The sequence below is a fragment of the Urocitellus parryii genome, chromosome 4, assembly GCF_045843805.1.
Source record: "Urocitellus parryii isolate mUroPar1 chromosome 4, mUroPar1.hap1, whole genome shotgun sequence".
NCBI lineage: Eukaryota > Metazoa > Chordata > Mammalia > Rodentia > Sciuridae > Urocitellus > Urocitellus parryii.
In genome coordinates, this window is record NC_135534.1 from 188,586,485 (window position 1) to 188,605,569 (window position 19,085).

The window sequence follows — 19,085 nt, forward strand, 5'->3', positions numbered from 1 at the left end:
CGCTTTATAGCGACAGGGCGGGGCGCCGCGGGGCGGAGCGCGCGCGCGCGTCTTGCGTGTAGCGGGGGCGCGCCCGCTTTGGCCTCCCGCGCTCGCCAAGGCTCCGCGGCCGGCTCCGCCCTCGCCCCCGTCTCCCGGAGCCGGACGGGGGCGGGGCCTCGGCTGGCGCAGGCGCCGAGCGGAGCTTCTGGGCCCGCCCCCCAGCTTGATCCTGAGACCTAGGCGCCACGCTGCCCTTGCCCGGCTGCAAATGATCTACGGAACTGGTGGAGCGACCTAGAGGGACTTGCACTGCGCACGGCGGTGGGAGGCGGTTGGCTATCCCAGAGCCACAGGGTCCCTCCGTGGCCACTTGGGAAGGCGTCAGCCATCCTAAATTGAACACGCCCAGGCTGGAAATACGTCCAGTCCTGGGACAGCCCAGGCAGGGCTGGATTCCTCAAAAAGGCTGGCTTTGCTTGGGCTCCCCAGCACCGTGTGCCCCATAAAGTGCTGAGTAACGATGACTAGGAAGTGTCTGTGTGAGCGCCCTTGCCTCCTTTCCGGATTTTACCGCGACAGTTCTCTTCTTTCTTCCTCTTCTTTCACTTTCACCGATGAACCCACTGCTCCAGAGTGACACATCAGTTTAGTACTCTAGACGGCCGGGCGACTGGCTGGGCTCTTGACCAGCAGACAGTTGCGTGGTGAGATGTAAGTGCAGCCGGAATGAGCTCTGCAATTTTGTTATACAGTTGTAACGCCGGGCAGGGCCTGGTCTCAGGGGGTCACAGTTTTGCTTTTTGTAAAATGGGAATCATGATGGTCTCTATCTAATGGTGGTGGTGTTCTGAGGGATTAAGTGCTCATAAAGCGATTAGGACAGTGCTTGGCACATAGTAAGCACTCAGTAAATCGTTCTAATTATAGCCGTTGTGCATACTAATTAGGCTTGCTTGGTATCTTGAGCCGCCGGACTTGGCTACCTTATATTTACACAGTTGCGTGAGTGTTTTCTAATCCAGGACCACTGAAACAGTTTGTATTGATACAGGGATGCATGTGCAGGTTGGGTCTGGGGATCTGGGGGTTGTGTAAGATAAGTCTGTTAGCTGGTGTTGTGAAGCTGGGAGTGCCTGTCAAGAGCCGGAAGTAGAGGTGGAGCAGCTGTTGTGCTGGAGAAGAATGAGAGCCAGAAGCCTGGGAGGGAAATCCTTGAGGGCTTTTCAGAGCTGAGCAGCTGTGGATGAAGCTACAGCTAGGTGCCCTTGGTTGGGGGTGGTGAAAACAACTCCTGGATTCCCCCTCCCTGCTCTTTCAAACAGAAAGGAAGGAAGAAAACCAGAGTTTTTGAACCAGTTTTGCAAAATTTATAAAAGGCTGAGTAGTTTGGGGTCATAGGTGAAGACATGCACAAGGGACACATACTAAGGACTGTCCTACACACAGGGAGAACGAACTGCCCTGAATGCAGCAACCATTACAAACAGAGTATGGACTGCTGTGGCAGGAGGAGTCCCACGGAGCACTAGGGGAGCCGAATCTGTAACTTGCCCTTCTACCACTGGGTTCTCAGTCCAGCTGCAGTCCCCTTCTCTGGCTTATCTATTAGTTGGTGAATTTGTATATGCAATGACAACAAATCGCTGAGCTCTAGGAGAGGAGCTGTAGAGATCTCTGATGGCATCCAGGACACCCTCAGCTGACATTTCTATGGCGACTTCCCACATGCCCGGTGACTCAGTTGCAGGAAGTGCTGACTCCCTCTCACCTCCACAGAACCAATATATACTGGAGTAGATGAGGCAACAAATAATAGAGAATAAGGAACTGGGAGTCTGGACTGCAATTAACTCTCATTCTCATCCTCACTTGGATAACTCTAGGCCAGTGTAAATAGCCTTTCTGTGTCTCAGCTTCCTCATCTGTGATGGGGATAATAGCACCTTGTGCTGTTACAAGGGTTGAGTGTCAAGCAAAAATACTGTATATGTACTTTGAACTGGGCCTGGTGGGTAGTGTATGCCACATGAACTATGTATACAAGCTGTTGAGCAGGGGAACCCAACTGGAATGACGTCAGAGCTCCGGTGAAATGGGAGACTAAAACAGGTGTGTTACTCCTGAGTAAATTAAGTGATCAGGAAATTTGTAATGAATAGTGAACTCTGTAACATGATTCTCAAAGGAAGAAGAGAATCATGTCTCCAAGGGTGGAAGAAAAGGGCTAGATCTGGTCCTAAGAAGCAAGTGCCCCTTCGCCCAGGGCCATGGGAAACTGAGTCCTTAGGATTTCATTTGTAGGCACCGGAAACTTGTTTGGGACAGCCCAGAGTGGAACCCATTTGGGCAGAGAAGTTATAGGGGCAAGAGGAGGAAGAAATGGGAAGGGGAATAAAAAGGTCCTTACTTGGGGAATTGGCTTCATATATGAATCAGAACTCCGAGTTGCAAGGAAATCTAGCTAAAACAGTCATAAACCCAAAAGAGAATTAGGAACTCCTATTGTCAGGAGCTCTAGTTGCCTAAAACTATCATGGAGCACCATTTTGATTATTTTATTCTCAGGTAGGCTGTCGGCCTTACCCAAGAGTGGCCCAGTCAGTGCCAGGCTTCAGTTCCTTTGATTGGGCATCTCTGCGGGAATAACATCCTTCTCATTCTAAATGTCCCAAAGGTTGATCTTCATTGATTGGCATGGGGGGGGGGTGCGCAGAACAAGGTGGAGTTAACCTTGCTTGAACTGTTGGATCAGTAGAGGAAAATATAGGGGATTACCAGTGAAGGGGAGATGGATACTAGAGGAGCAAAAAGGATATTTTCATGTTGACAAGAAGAGCAGAAATAAGCCAGGTGCAGTAGCACATGCCTATAATCCCAGCAGCATGGGAGGCTGAGGCAGGAGGATCGGGAGTTCAAAGCCAGACTCAGCAAAAGTTAGGCACTACGCTATGCAACTCAGTGAGACCCTGTCTTTAAATAAAATACAAAATAGGGCTGGGTGGGGCTGGGGTTGTGGCTCAGTGGCAGAGCGCTTGCCTCACACATGTGAGGCACTGGGTTCTGTCCTCAGCACCACATAAAAATAAGTAAACAAAATAAAGATATTAAAAAAAAATAGGGCTGGGACATGGCTCAGTGGTCAAATGTCCCTGAATTTAATCCCCAGTACCAAAAAGAAGGAGGAGGAGGATGAGGATGGGTGATGAGCTTGCTTCAGGTTTCTGAGTCAGCTCAGTCTGAGGCTCCGTGAGAGACAGGAAAACTAGATTGGCTATCTTTGTTTGGGGACTCAGCCTAGTTTGAAGGGAACACAACCACAGGGCTTCTGAAGCAAGCTTTTCTCAGATCTCAGATTTCTTTTTTTTGGGGGGGGTGGGGGGTGGGTACCAGGGATTGAACTCAGGGGCACTCAACCATTGAGCCACATCCCCAGCCCAATTTTGTATTTTATTAGAATTGGGTCTCACTGAATTGCTTAACCCCTCGCTGTTGCTGAGATTGGCTTGAACTCGAGATCCTTCTGTCTCAGCCTCCCAAACTCCTGGGATTACGGGCATGTGCCATCATGACCAGCTCAGGTCTCAGATTTCTTTGACCACTTAATTTGACGTACCTGGAATTGATGGATGATACTAGAGAGTCGTGGAGCACACCCAGACAGACCTGGGGAGATCACAGTGTTTTGAAGTAGATTTTGGAACCATGTTTAAAAGAGTTGAGATGAGAACATAAAATAAGAGACATGAAATAAGTTCAGAGTATTATGATAAAATGGTAGAAGGAAAAGCAACTAATAAATACTTGTGGGAAAATCCTTATGTCCGTCCAGAGCCAGAGCCAGGTGTGTCTCCTTCTACTCAAGGTCCCATTAGGAGATAGATACTATGTTCCCCAATTTGCAGGGAAGAAAATGAAGTTCAAAGAGGTCATTTCATCATACCAAGAGCTCACTGATATTTTTTGTTGTTGTTGGTACCAGGGATTAAAATCAGGAGTGTTTAACCTCTGAGCTTCATCCCCCACCTTTTTATTTTTTACTTTTGAGACAGGATCTCCTTAAATTGCATGGGTCCTTGATGACTTGCTGAGGCTGGTTTTGAACTTGCAATCCTTTGGTTTCAGCCTCCCCAGCTACTGGGATTACAGGCATGCACCACCACCACACCTGGTTTTGCCAATTCTGCTCTATTCATGGAGAAAAAGAAGAATCAGGACGATCTTCCAGCTCATTCACAAATCTCGAATTCCCTTCATTTCACCAGTTAAAAAACACCTAACATCCTTTATGCTAGTTTCTGACCACCATAGATTACAGTAGTCTAAATATAAATTGTTTGGATTTTAAAAAGTAGTTGACACATAAATATATATCACACTTTCCATGCAGAGTATGTTTTTCCTTTCCTTTCCTTTTGGGGTGCTGAGAATGGAACCCAGAGCCTGTGCATGCTAGCCAAGTGCTCTATCACTGAACTACATCCAGCCTCTCAATGCTATTTTATTTATTTTTATTAGAACATTATAGTTATACATAATAGTTGGGTTCATTTTGACAAAATCATACATGTGTGGAATTTGATTTACTCTAATTGGTCCCTGGTGCCTCCTCTTTCCCTTTCCTTCTCTGTCCCCCAGTTCTCCTCTACTGATCTCCCTTTTGCTCATTTATTTATTTATTTTTGATTGGTGCTTTATGCATATACATAAAGGTGGAATTCACTGTGATATATTTATATATGCACATAATGCTAAGTATTTTAATCAAGTTTCAGATAATATAATAACCCCTGTGAATAATTGATCTACACACTACTGCTTGTTGTATTCCACTGTGCACCTTAGAACCCTCTGGGTTTGGTAAGCACCATTGTATTCTCAGATTTTTTTTTTTTTTTTTTTTTTTTTTTTACTTTAAGCTTATCTCAGTGTATGTCACAGTATGACCTGCAACCCACCCCCCGCCCCCCCGCCCTGTATACCACGGCCAGAAAGTCTGGAAAATGCTTTCCATTGCTGCTTCCAGACTCCTTCAAAAATCCCACAGAGGCCATCCATGGTGACATAACCCTGTAATCCCAGAGACTCAGGAGGCTTAGGCAGGAGGATGACTAGTTCAAGACCAGCCTTGGTAAATTAGTGAGACCCTGTCAAAATAAAAACTAAATAAAAAGGACTGGGGATGTAGCTCAGTGGTAGAGTGTTGCTGGGTTCAGTCCCTAGTATCACAAAAAATAAAAACAAAACATTAAAAGATAAAAAACAGAGGGAAAGGGAGGGAGAAGGGGAGTAGCAAGGATGGTGGAAGGAGACGGTCATCACTATACAAAATACATGTATGAAGATGTGAAAAAAAAAGATAAAAAACAATTTCATGAACTTCAGGGGAAAACTTCATTATTGTTGTTGTTGTTATTATTTCATCTTATTATTTTGGACCAAGAATTGAAAATGGGTGGTTATCCACCGAGCCATATCCCCAGCCTCTTTATTATTATTATTATTATCATCATCATCATCATTGTAATTTGTTATATATGACAGCAGAATGCATTACAATTCATATTATACATATAGAGCACATTTTTTCATGTCTCTGGTTGTATGCAAAGTAGAGCCACACTACTCATGTCTTTATACATGTGCTTAGGGTAATGAAGTCCATCTCATTCCACCATCTTTTCTACCCCTATTCCCCCCTCCCTTCCCCAACTTCCCCTTTGCTCTGGAGTTTGTCTAATCCTCCCATGCTCCTCACCAACCCCACTATGAATCAGCCTCCTTATATCAGAGAAAACATTTAGTATTTGTTTTTGTTTTTTTTTTTTGGATTGTCTTACTTCACTTAGCATTATATTCTCTAACTCCATCCACTTACTTGCAAATGCCATGATTTTATTCTCTTTTAATGCTGAATAGTATTCCATTGTTTATATATACCACATTTTCTTTATCCATTCATCAACTGAAGAGCATGTAGGTTGATTCCACAGTTGAGCTATTGTGAATTGTCCCAGCCCTTTTTTTTTATATATATTTTATTAGAGACAGGGTCTTACTGAGTTGCTTAGGGCCTCACTAAGTTGCTGAGGCTGGATTTGAACTTGTGATCCTCCTGTCTCAGCCTTCTGAGTTGCTGGGATTACAATTATTATTATTATTAGTTTGAAAAAAAAGTGTAACTTGACTGTTAGTCATCACACAGTATGCAACAAAATTAATTAAAATTTACTGTGCAACTTCTATTACAATCTTGGAGTAGACAATTTATTTATTTTTAAGGAAGACACAAATCACCAATTATGAAAGGAAAAAAAATTAATAACTTTACCTCACCTCAAAAAAAAATGTTAAGGATATGTCAAGCATGATGTTGTATGCCTGTAATCTCATTGACTTGTGAGGCTGAGACAGGAGAACCAAAAGTACCAGACTGCCCTCAGCAACTTAGTAAGACTCTGACTCAAAATAAAAAATTGGAAAAAAAAAAGACAGGGGAGTTGGGAGATCTAGTTTAGGAGTAGAATGCCACTATGTTCAATCCCCGGGACCAAAAAATAAATAAAATAAAGAAATTAGGGGCTGTAGCTCAGGGGCAGAACTCTTGCCTAGCATTTGTGAGACTCTGGGTTCAATCCCACACCACATAAATAAATAAAGAAATAAAATATAGGTATTGTATCATTAATTTTTTAAAAACATTAAAAAAATTAATGAGCTGTTGCATATGTTAATTAGCTTATCTAGCCATTTCACTCTGTGTGTGTGTGTGTGTGTGTGTGTGTGTGTGTGTGTGTGTTAAAAACAAAACAAAAACAGGAGACAAAACCAGTCTTGCAGAGCTGAGAAGGGATATATGTCACAATGAGAAATTAACTGTCATCTAAGTAAAATTAAATCAATAAAATAATTATTAAAACTAAAACTTCTTCTTTTGAAAAAGAAAGTTTAAAAATACTGAAAAGGAAAGTCACACATTGGAAGAAAATATGCTGAAACAGATATCTAAAAAAAGACTATAATCCAGAATGTATAGAAAACTCTTACAACTCAATAGTATGACAGACAACCAGTAAAAACAAGACAATAGATTTGAACACATTTCTCGAAGATGTATGAATGACCCATAATCAAATGAACTGAGAGATGCTCAATATCATAAATCATTTGAGCAATTCAAATTAAAACCACAGTGAGTGCTGGGGTTGTAGCTCGGTGGTAGTGCACTTGCCTAGCAATGTGAGGCACTGGGTTCAATCCTCAGCACCACATATAAATACATACATACATACATACATGAACTACTACTGTATACCCCCTAAACTGATAAAGTTTAGCAAAAACAAAAACCAAACCACCAAATGTTGGTCAGATTGTAGATTCACTAGAGATTATTCATATATTACTGATTGGAATGTAAAATTGTACAATCACTTTGAAAACAGTTTAGTAAAAAAAAATTAAAATAAACTTAGACAAACATTACCATATGACTCAGTAATTTTACTTCTAGGTATTTACCCCAAATAATTTAAAAATATGTATTCACACCAAGAATTACATAAGAATTCTCACAGCAGCTTTATTCATAATAGCCTCACACTATTAATAACCCAAATGTCCTTCAACAGATGAAATGATAAATGTGGTATGTGAATTCAATAGAGTACTTTTCAACAACATACACAATAACATGAATGACTATAAATACATGGCTGAGCGGAAGAAGTAAAGATTGTAAGAATCCATTCATATGAGATTCTAGAATAGGTAGGTCTATAGTGACAGAGTCCAAGGTACTTGGGTGGGAGGACCTATGTAGAAAGAGGAATAGGGAAACATTTTTGTGGTATATAGCTCATTACATTTCCACAATCAAGGAAAAATGCACTAAAGTGGGTATATTTTATTTATTATGGGTACAACTATACCTCCAATAAAGTTGATTTAAATAGTAAAAATATGTAGTCTCTGAAGAATCCTTCCTAGGGACAAGAGCCATCCTTAAGGACACAAAAATACATTTACAAGGCAATAAAGATGAATAAATTGAAACATTTAGATTGTGCTCTGATTTCTGCCTTGCAAGTTGAAAGAATGTCTAGAGCAAGAGTGGGTATAAAAGTAGGCACATCTTTTATAGTTATTGTAGCTTTCAAATAGGATGTAGCTGCTAAACAAGACAATCTAACTGGGTGCCTTTCTAACCTCATCCTAAATTCAGAGACTTGGACAACTACCATATCAGTCTGATTTGTCACTGTGGCAAAATGCCTGAGATAAACATATGAGGAGGAAAGGTTTATTTTGGCTTGTGGTTTCAGAAGTTTCAGTCCATGGTCAGTTTTGGGCAAGGCAGAACATCATGATGAAGAGTGCACGGTGGAGCAAAGCTGCTCCCCTTCTGGCAGCCAGGAAGTGCATGAACGCATGCTCATGTGTGCAAAAGAAGGGAGGAGAGAGAGAGAGAAAGGGGCCGGGGTCCTAATACCCCCCTTCAAGTCCACATCATGATAACCCAACTTCCTTTGAACTAGGCCCCACTTTCTAAAGGTTCCACCAGCTCCCTACACCACCATGGGCTGGGGACCAAGTCATCAACACATGGACCTTTAGGGGACATTTAAGATCCAAACTATAGTAAGCACAGAGGGAAAACTATAAGGAAACAGATCTGATGGATTCATTACAAAGGACCACCCAGGAAGATCCAAGCCATCCACAGTAATGCTTCAAGACTGCACAAAGCTCAGAAATGTAGGGTAAGAATATGCACAACCTCAGATCAGGCAAATTACAAAGATATCTGCTCTCACCACTTCAAGTCAACATTATACTGCAGAATCTCATGAGAGCAATTAGTCAAGAAAAAACGAGTAAAAGACATCCAGATTGGAAGGGAAGAAAACTTTCTCTTTGTAGATGACATGATTCTGGATAGAGAAAATCTTGAGGGACAAATACTATTAAAACTAATAGTTTCAGCAAGGATGCGGGATATAATCTCCATATATAAAATTCACAAAGAATTTCTAGGGTATACATTCAATAAAAGAAGTACATGATTTATACAATGAAACTACCATTAAATGGAGTTTAATGGTCCTGGGGCACATGCAAAAGGATAAAGTTGGTCCCTATCTCACACCATTTACAAAAAATTAACTCAATTTATCAAAGATCTAGACTATAAAACTCTAGGAGGAAACATTAAGTATCAATTTTTGTGACCTCAGGTTAGGTGAAGATTTCTTAGACATGATGCCTAAAGATTATGAAACATACAAGAAATAGATGTGTTGGCTTTCTTCAAAATTAAAACATTTTGTGCCTCAAAGAGCATCATCAAGGAAATGAAAAAAAAAAATAACCCACAGAATAGGAGAAAATATTTGTAAGTTGTATGTCTGATAAAGGACTTGCCTTTAGAATATATAAAGAAATATCAACATAAAAGACAAGCCATTTAAATAAAATAAACAAAGGATTTGAAAAGACATTTTTCCGGGCTGGGGATGTGGCTCAAGCGGTAGTGCGCTCGCCTGGCATGCGTGCGGCCCAGGTTCAATCCACAGCACCACATACAAACAAAGATGTTGTGTCCGCCGAAAAACTAAAAAAATAAAAAATAAATATAATAAAAAAGAAAAGACATTTTTCTAAAGAAGGTTTGCCAGTGGCCAATAAGCACATGAAAATATGGCCAACACCAGTAGCCACGTGGAAGTGCATCACAAAACCAGAAAGAGATACTACTTTACTAAGATGGCTATAATAAAATAAGGCAGACAAGTGTTGGGCAGGATGTGGGGAAATTCTAACCCTTAGACATTGCTGATGGGAATGAAAAATGGTCAAAATTGCTGTGGAGAGCAGTTTGATAGTTCCTCAATAGTCAAACCCAGTCACCATATGAGCTAGCAATCATATTTCCAGGTATATACGCAAGACGAAAACACGTGAGCACACAAAAACTTGCATGAATATTTAGAGTAGCATCATTCTCAATAGTCAAAATGTAGAAATAACCCAAATGTCCATTCACCAAGGAAGGGATAACAAAAGTAGGATACTCATACAATGGAAAATAATTTGGCCATAATAAAATATCATAGATCTCACGATAATACAGTTCTGATATATGCCACAACATGGATGAACTTGGAAAACATTATGCTAAGTGAACGGACTAGACAGAAAAGGCCACATAGTATATTATTCCATTTACATGTAATGTACAAAATAGGCAAATCCATACTGTCAATAAGTACCTTGGTTTTTTCCAGGAACTAAGGGGAGTAAGAATGGGCAATGACTACTAATGGGTCTGTAGGAGTTTTTTTTTTTTTTTTTTTTTTTTTTTTTTTTAAAACATCTTTTTTCTTCCTTTTTTAGGTCTTGAAAATATTCTGAAATTTGATAATTGTGAGGATTGTATAACTTTGGAATATACTGAAAACAACTGAACTGTTAAAAAAAAAAAGTGTGTGTGTGTGGGGCGGTAGGGAATAAGGATATCCATTCAGCTTTCACCAATTATTTCAATGCATATAATTATTCTTTGTAAAACTTAAAAAGAGAAATGGAAAAGAAAGACACTATTTCCAATAGAAGTGAGTCCAGTTCCTGCCATCACATTTGGGAAACTTCTCCCTCCTAAGAGCATGGGTAGACACAGGAGGAATGTCCTTGCCCTGTACCATTGACAACTGGTCTTCAGCCAAGAATCAACCTGGCTCTTGCAGGGAAGACAACTTGCTTAACTCTATCCACTAGCCATAAAGTATGTATTTTTTTATTCATCTGGCCCTTAATTATAAAGACATTGGTGTGCCAAATCATTCCATGGCCCTCAACAACCCAGCTATGCACAATTATTCTTGTGAACAGGTTTAGCTTTTAGGGAAAGAGATAGATCTCAGGAGAGTTTTATGTGATTGGATTTTTAAGACATAAAAGAAGTACAAGTTCAATTGTATTATATGGCTCTCCAGGATCTCGAGTCCTGGAACAATTTAGAAATCCCTTGACTATAAAGAAGTAATTAAATGCTTGTTTCTGACCATGGCAGCTCTGAGGATACAGTCAAGGTGACACAGGCCAAAATGTAACTCATTGTTATTGGATTTTTATGCTGTTATGGCCTTTAGCTTCTGTTTATCACTGTTAAGTTGGCACAAGTAGGTGAAGCCTAGAGTCCCTGATAACACTCCTCCTAGGGGAACAGGGTCAGTCCTTGATTAAGTCTTGATTTTTTTATATTAATTCATCTAAAATTCATTAGCAAAGAGGAATTGAAGAGACAACATGATTTAAAAATGTATGGTGCCTAACACTCCTCAGACGTGAGGTTGTCTTCATTTTGCTGTTAAAAAATACCTTGGGGAAACTGATTCACGTAAAATTGTTGTTAAAAATGGTTATTGTTATTATTGAGTTAACAAATTTATTTCTGAGAATTCACAAATGGTGGTCTGGAAAGGCACTTTTCAGATAAAAATGGGAAAAAAAAACACTGAACAGTATATTTATATAACTTCGACTAGGGGTGTAGTTCAATGGTAGAGTTCTTGCCTTGCAAATGTGAGGCTCAGCACTGCAAAAAGATAAGAAAACAAACAAAACTATAAATGGCCAAAAAGGAAGAACTTGTAGTGGAATCAAAGTATTTCAGCTAAAATAATTATGAAATCTAATATTATTTGGATTAATTGAGTTTAAACTACCAATTTTGTTTTCCATCATAGCTTCACTTCTATGCTGGTCAAAATGAACTATAATCAAATAATAGATAAGAAACATAAATGCATTGAAGTATTTAAAGTATGAATAAAAGAAGGGGAGGACTAATTGGGCAATTTTCCATCTTGATTTGCAAACTGTTTTCTTTGATTAAAAAAAAAGTTTAACTTCAGCCAGGTGTGGTGGCACATGCCTGTAATCCCAGCAGCTTGAGAGGCTGAGGGAGGAGGATCAAGAGTTCAAGGTCAGTCTCAGCAAAAGTGAGGTACAAAGCAACTCAGTGAGACTCTGTCTCAAAATAAAATACAAAAAATGGGCTGGGGTTGTGGCTCAGTGGTAGAATGCCCTGAGTTCAATCCCCAGAACTCCCCCCCCCAAAAAAAAATGTTTAACTTCAAGTTTAAGAATTTTTTATATTAATTCATCTAAACTTCAGGTCTGATAAAACTTTTAAATAATAAAACCAGGAAATTTAATTTAAATATTAAAGAATCTAATGTTGTGTTTGGTGTGGTTCATGCAGGTGGTTGGCTGGAGTACATGGGTCTCCTGGGCACAACCCTTCATCTGCCAATAGGTCAGACGAGGTCTCTTTATGTGGTAGTATCTAGACAGTGTTGGGAGATGGTGAGGGTGGAAACTTCCAGGCTTCTTGAGGTTTAGGTTCGAAAAGTCCCACAGCATCCCTTCTGCTGAATCTACTGGCCCAAGAAAGTAAAGACCAGTGAGATTTCTAGGGATGTAGGAAAAAACTCCACCCTTGGAGGAAGAAATATCAAACTTATATTGCAAATTGGTGTACTTATAGGGAGGGATTGGAGGACTCTCTGTGACTAGCCTTTGCAAGCCCTGTGCCCCAGTCCTTATTTTCATGGTTCAAGAGACAGTTTTGTCATAAATTCCTTGTGCTGAGCATCAGGATGGGAGGAGAAAAGGAACTAGAGCTGTGTCCCAGAAGTTGTACATATTATACCCCCATCATGGATTAGAATTTAGTTATAAGGCTGGATCTAGCTAGAAGAGGGGCTAGGAAGTATAACCTTTGTTCCAGGTAGCCATGTGCCCAGGTAAAATGCATGGATTCTGTGTATGATAGAGAAGAATGGATTGTGGTGGGACATAACCAGTAGTATCTGCCAGATAGAATACATCATGTTTTGTGCCCATCCCATATGACAAAATGTTTTCAACTAATCCACATTTCTTAATTTCTACTTTCACTGTCACCACCCCAGTTCTGACTACTTCATCTCGGATCTAGATCACAGCCACACCCTTTTAATCCATCTTTCTGCCTCTGCCTGCATTTCTTTAACCCATTCTGCAGACAACCAGGATGTAAGCTTGAGCTTATCACTAGTTTACTTGAAACCCCAGAGTGATTTGTTTTTCCATTGGTCTCTGAATAAAAACTCAAATACTGACGAAGACCCGTCACAAGACCACAGGTGATCTGGTCCTTACCTGTTGCATGACCTCATCTCATGCTGCTTTCCACCTGGAACCTGCTCTCTCTCCAGGCGTATCACATTTTTCTCAGTTCCTCTCTCAAGCACTGTCTGATTTGGGGGGCCATAGTAGAGGTAACTCACCACACCCCCATCTTCTTCAAGAGCTTGTAATCAATTCGGAAGAAGACTCATGGGTCAGACCACAGAGATCCAAGTATCCGATTTTTCTTCAAGACACTGGACTGAGAACAAGATTATATGTGCAGCTATAATCGTACTTTCTTGGGAGCCAAAATTTTCTTGTAGAAATACAAGGACTAAGGAATAGGGGTTTCATCTCTACTTACATCAGGTTCCTTTCTGTTTTATTTCTTGATGATTCCAGAAACTACTAAGTAATTCGCCTAATGATAAAATGTCATATTTTATAGTACCAGTTTCTTTGTTACTATAGTTCCTAAAGAAGTGTGGAAACATTAAGTTTTTTTTTTTCTCCCTTTCAATAGCACTTTTACAACTTATGGGAAGTTTATTACTTTTTCAGTTTACAGGAAATTTATTGTTGTCACAAAAAATAATGTCACACTGAGTCATTTTCTCAGGAAATCATTAGCTTTTTCAGGAGAAATCTGATAGTTGAAACATATAGCCAAATACCAGTCCCTCCCAAGAAAAATAAACAAACCTACAGTGCAGTAGGATTCAATCTTGAGTTCAGGGTTAGATTTTGTTAAGTTATACTTTTGAACGTTTATTCATCGAATACAAACAAATTTGAGTTTTACCTTCTAATCATTTCTCCCTGAAAAAAAGCCATGAGCTCTTCAATGAAAAATGTGGTTTGACTATCCAAGGCTTAAATATGTAGCAAAAAGTGAATTGCTCTGCTATTTGCACTGTGACCATATGAGTCTCTAGGGCAGGTGGGGATGTTCCTGAGCCAGGGAAGGAGACAGAGGCACCCACGTGGGATGACTTGTCAGAATTAGACCCTAATACTGCTCCAAAAGTGAACTCCTTGCCTCTCGCCTGAGACCACTTTTGATTCTGGATGGTCTCATTGGGCACATGGGGAGAACCCATAGTGTCAGTTAGAGCTGTGTTCCCTGTGACAGCAATCAAATTGACCTAGAAGAGGAAATTTCAGAGGGAGGGCTGGCTTCAGTCATGTCTTGATGAAGGAGGTCAAGCAGTGTCACCAGGACCCTTCTTTCTTTTTTGGTCTTTTGGTCTACATTCTCCGATTTGCCTTATTTTCAAACGGGCTTCTTGGTTGTGGTAGTCATTTAGTCACTTCACATCCAATGACAAAGAGCAGAGATAGTCCGTGCCTAAGTCTTATTGTATCCCATTGGTTCTGGGTGAGTCACTAGGTTGCCATGGCTACATGTGGCACCATACCTTGGTCACTGCTCCACTACTGGGGTAGGCGGGAGGCAATTCTCCAGAACCCAGGATTCTGTAGGAGCCCACAGGGGCATCTTCAGCTTCTCTGGAAGAATGGTGGCTTTGGTTTTACTGTCCTGCTAAGCTTTCACATAGTGTGGGAGAAACACGCCTATAGGAAGAAATCAGGCTGAGTGGGAAAAGAAGGACAGATGCTGGGTGGGGAAAAACATGCCCCACATGCCTGTAGTTTAGTAGCCTGTTCATATTTGCAATTCACGATTGTTAAGAGAATCTTCAGATTTTTCTTCCAGAGCCAGGCTAGCAGCTCCAGATATGGGGGATGAAGTTGGAAAAGTCTGGAGCAGCTGTGTCCACTTTATAAGCGCCTCAGCAACCAATCTTTATCAGCATTGGATCAGCTGGGAGCCCAAGAGACCCACCAGTCCTGGCAGCCATGCTGAAGAGCAAAGTTCAAGATCTAGACCCAACACGCTTCCTTCGTGACCTAGAGAAGACAGAAGGGGGCTGGGCAGAGGGAACGCTCTGTCCGGAGGCGGCCTCGATGGAGCAGCAGAAGGAAATGGAAGATAAAGTGACTAGTCCAGAGAAAGCTGAAGAAGCAAAATTAAAAGCAAGGTATTCTCATCTGGGACAAAAGCCTGGAGGTTCCGATTTTTTAAGGAAACGATTGCAGAAAGGGCAAAAATATTTTGATTCTGGGGATTACAACATGGCAAAAGCAAAGATGAAGAACAAGCAACTTCCTACTGCAGCCCGGGATATGACAGAGGTCACTGGTGACCATATTCCCACTCCACAGGACCTTCCTCAATGGAAACCATCCCTTGTTGCTAGCAAGCTGGCTGGCTGATTAAAAGAGCTGACCTGCATGAATTTTCTAATTCCCATTATTTCTCCTCATATGTTACTTACCCACTTTTTATTCCTTTCATTCACTAAGTCATTTAAATGAGACTGACAGCTTTGCAGGTAGTGATAGTGTGTGCTGCTGTTGTTAGGGAATATACATGTGTAGAGGTTTTGATTAGTTTTAACAGTGCACTGATGAAAAGGACATGTTGGAGCCATGTAAGTAATCTACCTGAAAATATTTGTATATGTCACCTAACTCCTAATATAGGTTCCAACAAGTAATAAGCAAATTTTACAATTTTAATGTTTTGCCTTCCTCACTGATCTTAATTATAGCTGTTTATGTTACTCTTATTTAATGTAACCTCTGTATTGATTTCTTCTGGATTTTCCTTCTGGGTTTTATCAAACAGAAGTTTAAGCCACAAGTTTGAAGAAAGATCACAAATTCAAGTGAAAATAGGAGGGGCTTTGAAAGATTTGTATAACTGTGCTTGAACTTGAATGGCCTTAAACCTGTTTCAGCTTTAACAATAGAATTTTATTTGGTGTAACTTATATGACTTCAGTGCTTAACAGCTGCCATTGAAGCTAGTATTCTTTTTTAGTTTTGTAGTGTTAAATACAAATGTGAATGAAGTATGCAAGTGCATCAACTGTTGAATTCACTTTTGTGCCATTTTTGTAAATACAGTAGTTTTGCACACACACACACACACACACACACACACACACACACACAAGACAGAAGGCCAGTGTTTCCAGCCTGTGGCCCTCAGCTTCATTAAGTTGCTCTATCATATCACCAATGATAACTGGTATATTAGCATCAACCCTTGATTCAAAGGAAATTCAAACTGTAGAAATAGAGTATTCTGGGGAAGTAAGAGAGTTAATAAGAATTCAATATAATTTAGAAGCCAAAAATATTAATAAAGCTTTTTACAATGTAGGTTTTCAATGTGCTCATATTCTTTAAAAAAAATTTTTTTAAATTGTAGATGGACACAAACCTTAATTTTATTTATTTATTTTTATGTGATGCTGAGGATCAAATCCAGTGCCTCACCTGTGCTAGGCAACTGCTCTACCTCTGAACTATAACCCTGGCCCTGTTTATATTCTTAATAGTAGTAATGTCATTGTGTATGAGAAGAATTTAGTTTTATTAGTCAGGATTGGCCAAAAGAAGTAAGGGAGAGAGTTTTTTTTTTCCCCCCAAGGCTGGAGCTTTGTAACCCTTAACCTTAAAGCTATCTAACTTTCTAGAATTGTTTTCATTTTACACTTAGCTCAGTTGGAGCAGGAAGTATTGTATAAACTTCCTTCAACCACTGACAAAGCAGAAACCTGCAAAGAACTCTATTCTTTTTAAGGCCCAGACTTTAGTAGAAGATAGAACTATACTATTTCTGCTTTAAAAGAAAAATGTTCTTTTTCCTATTTAATAGTTTATAATGATTTCAATGCTAGAGGACAGGTTCAAGTTTTAGTAGGGGATGCTGAGGTATGTATAACCAGGGTCCATAGTTGCAAGCTTATAACATGTATGGTGTAGTCTTACGGGATTTCTGGTACTAATGCAAAACGAGGCTTGGAAACCAGGCAGAAGAAAGGGAGGTTGGTAGCAGCATGAAAAACAAGTCCTAAGCCCAGTCTGATGATAACTTTCCTGACTTGGCCACTCAGTTCTGCTGCCACTGGACACTGGATACCATTGGATTTGGTCTGTCAAATGCAATACTTAGTTATACTGGAATTTCAAACAAATGAAGCTTTTCAGTGCCAATATGTCCCATGCAATATCTGGGGCATACTTATACTCAAAAAAAAATTACACAGAAAATGATTTGTTGTTTATCTGAAATTCTAATTTCACCGGGCTGCCTGTATTTTCACATTAAATCTGACAGTTCTGTTCTGGATGTCCCATTGCCATTGCCACCCCTGTCCTTGGAAACTAGCCATCATCTGCCACTCAAATGAATTTCCCAGGTGGTCCCTGGCTTTTTGGTTCATGGGTTCTGAAATGAACTTGACTGAGACAGATAGGTGACCTCAGAGGAGCAGCTGCTACAAGCCCCTGCTCCAACTGTGAGGGCGGTCAGAGAGCTCACAGGGCTGTTAGTGGGAAGTGGCCTCTGTCCTCTCCTGTGTCTTAAATTTTTCAAAGATGGAGGGGGAAACAGCAGGGAGGTTTAGATATGAGGGCAGAGGGATACCAATGCCGCATTCCTCCTCTTTGTTATTATTCAGTATCCTGTGAGTTGGGGGCCAGGCATGGTTAATATAATTCTCTTTTCCGGTGGCTGGTTTAAGAATCCAAACCTAAGCCAGCTGGCAGGTGGCATCACTCTGGCCAAGGTTATTTCAGAATTGTAAACATGATCTAAACTGGGCCAATGAGCTATGAGTCTGTTAAAAGGGTCTAGGGAAAGTTACCTCATTACTGATAACCTGCATAAAGAAAAGATCTCGTTTTCCTATCACATGTTGTTTTATGTCCTGGTGAATCCAGGAAATCCTTGTCGTCTTGTTTCCAGTTTGAGACGAAGAACAAAGAGAGAAAATAAGGGCAGAAAGCATCTGAGTATTTACTGAGAATGGAGCTGGAACCATTGAATTCCCTGAAGCCTGTCCTACATCTGGACATCAGCTCTGTGCACTGACATGTTTTGATTTGGCTCACACAGCTTCAAGTTGGGTGCTCCGGTGCTTATAGCCAAAGACAGCTCCACAGAAAAAAGGATTCGTGAATGTATGAGGCAGCTTCAAAACTTATCATTTATTAAACGCTGAAAGTGTAGCCTAATGTTGTTTTGATTGAATTGGAAATTGTTATTATGAAATGGTGAGACAAAGATTAGTATTTAAATTAATGCAACACAAACAACAGGAGATCTGCTTCATTAAGTCAGGGAAAAGAAGCGGTTTATAATTATTGCCAGATTCTTGCTCTTTTTGCCTGAATGACCAGAGAATGAGGCAGCCTCTCAGGGAGAGAGTACCCTCTGAGGAGAGAGACATATTTAAATTTCTGGAAAGGCCTACAGTGCAAATATAAACAGGATTTTGAGAACCCTGCCCTCCCCCTCCTCCATCTTCATGTGGCAGACAGCTGTGCTTTGGCCGGCCTCACAGCCATTCCTACGTTTTTGGTACTAGCATCTGCCTTTCCTTTGTATCACCCTGGCCTCCACCATTCTCCACCATCTTGTCAGGACCAGCCATCCAGACACACGTGTGCTCCCCACCACTGAGCACCAAAGGTGGGCATGTGGCTTCAGGCCTCTCAAACTCTCCCAAGAATTCAGATCTCTAGGGAGTGATGCAAGAAGGAAAATCCTTAGAGTCAGATTCCCAGAAATACCTGGTTCCTGTCCTTTCTGAGGTTTGATTCTAGGGTCCCCCATTGGCTCTGCTGAAGGTAGCTTAGCTGAGTACTTAGCTGAGGTAGAGGTTTAGAGTGTGTCTTCTGAAGTTTCAGGTTTTGAAGTTTGGCTCTCAGTGTGGTGAGGTCAGCAAGTGATGGAACCTTGAAGAGATGGAGCCTAGTACAAGGTGGTTGGGATGTTAGGGGAATTACACTTGGAAGGGACTAAGTGATTCCTGGTGGTGGACCCCCAGTAGCTCCACAAGAGGAATGGATGT

At 40.7% G+C, this 19,085-nt stretch overlaps 1 pseudogene across 2 annotated transcripts in view; it reads left to right on the forward strand.

The window, feature by feature from the left end:
- The first annotated feature begins 84 nt into the window (after positions 1-84).
- Positions 85-19,085, forward strand: part of LOC113184408 (cAMP-regulated phosphoprotein 19 pseudogene) — a 44,610-nt pseudogene continuing 25,609 nt past the window's right edge. The window contains exons 1-2 of one of the 2 annotated variants that reach the window (XR_013343444.1): positions 85-693; positions 14,860-16,008. The product of XR_013343444.1 is annotated as a cAMP-regulated phosphoprotein 19 pseudogene, transcript variant X1 (transcript). Of the gene's footprint in view, positions 694-14,859; positions 16,009-19,085 lie in introns of those variants that run through there. The other variant, XR_013343445.1, reaches the window with a different exon arrangement.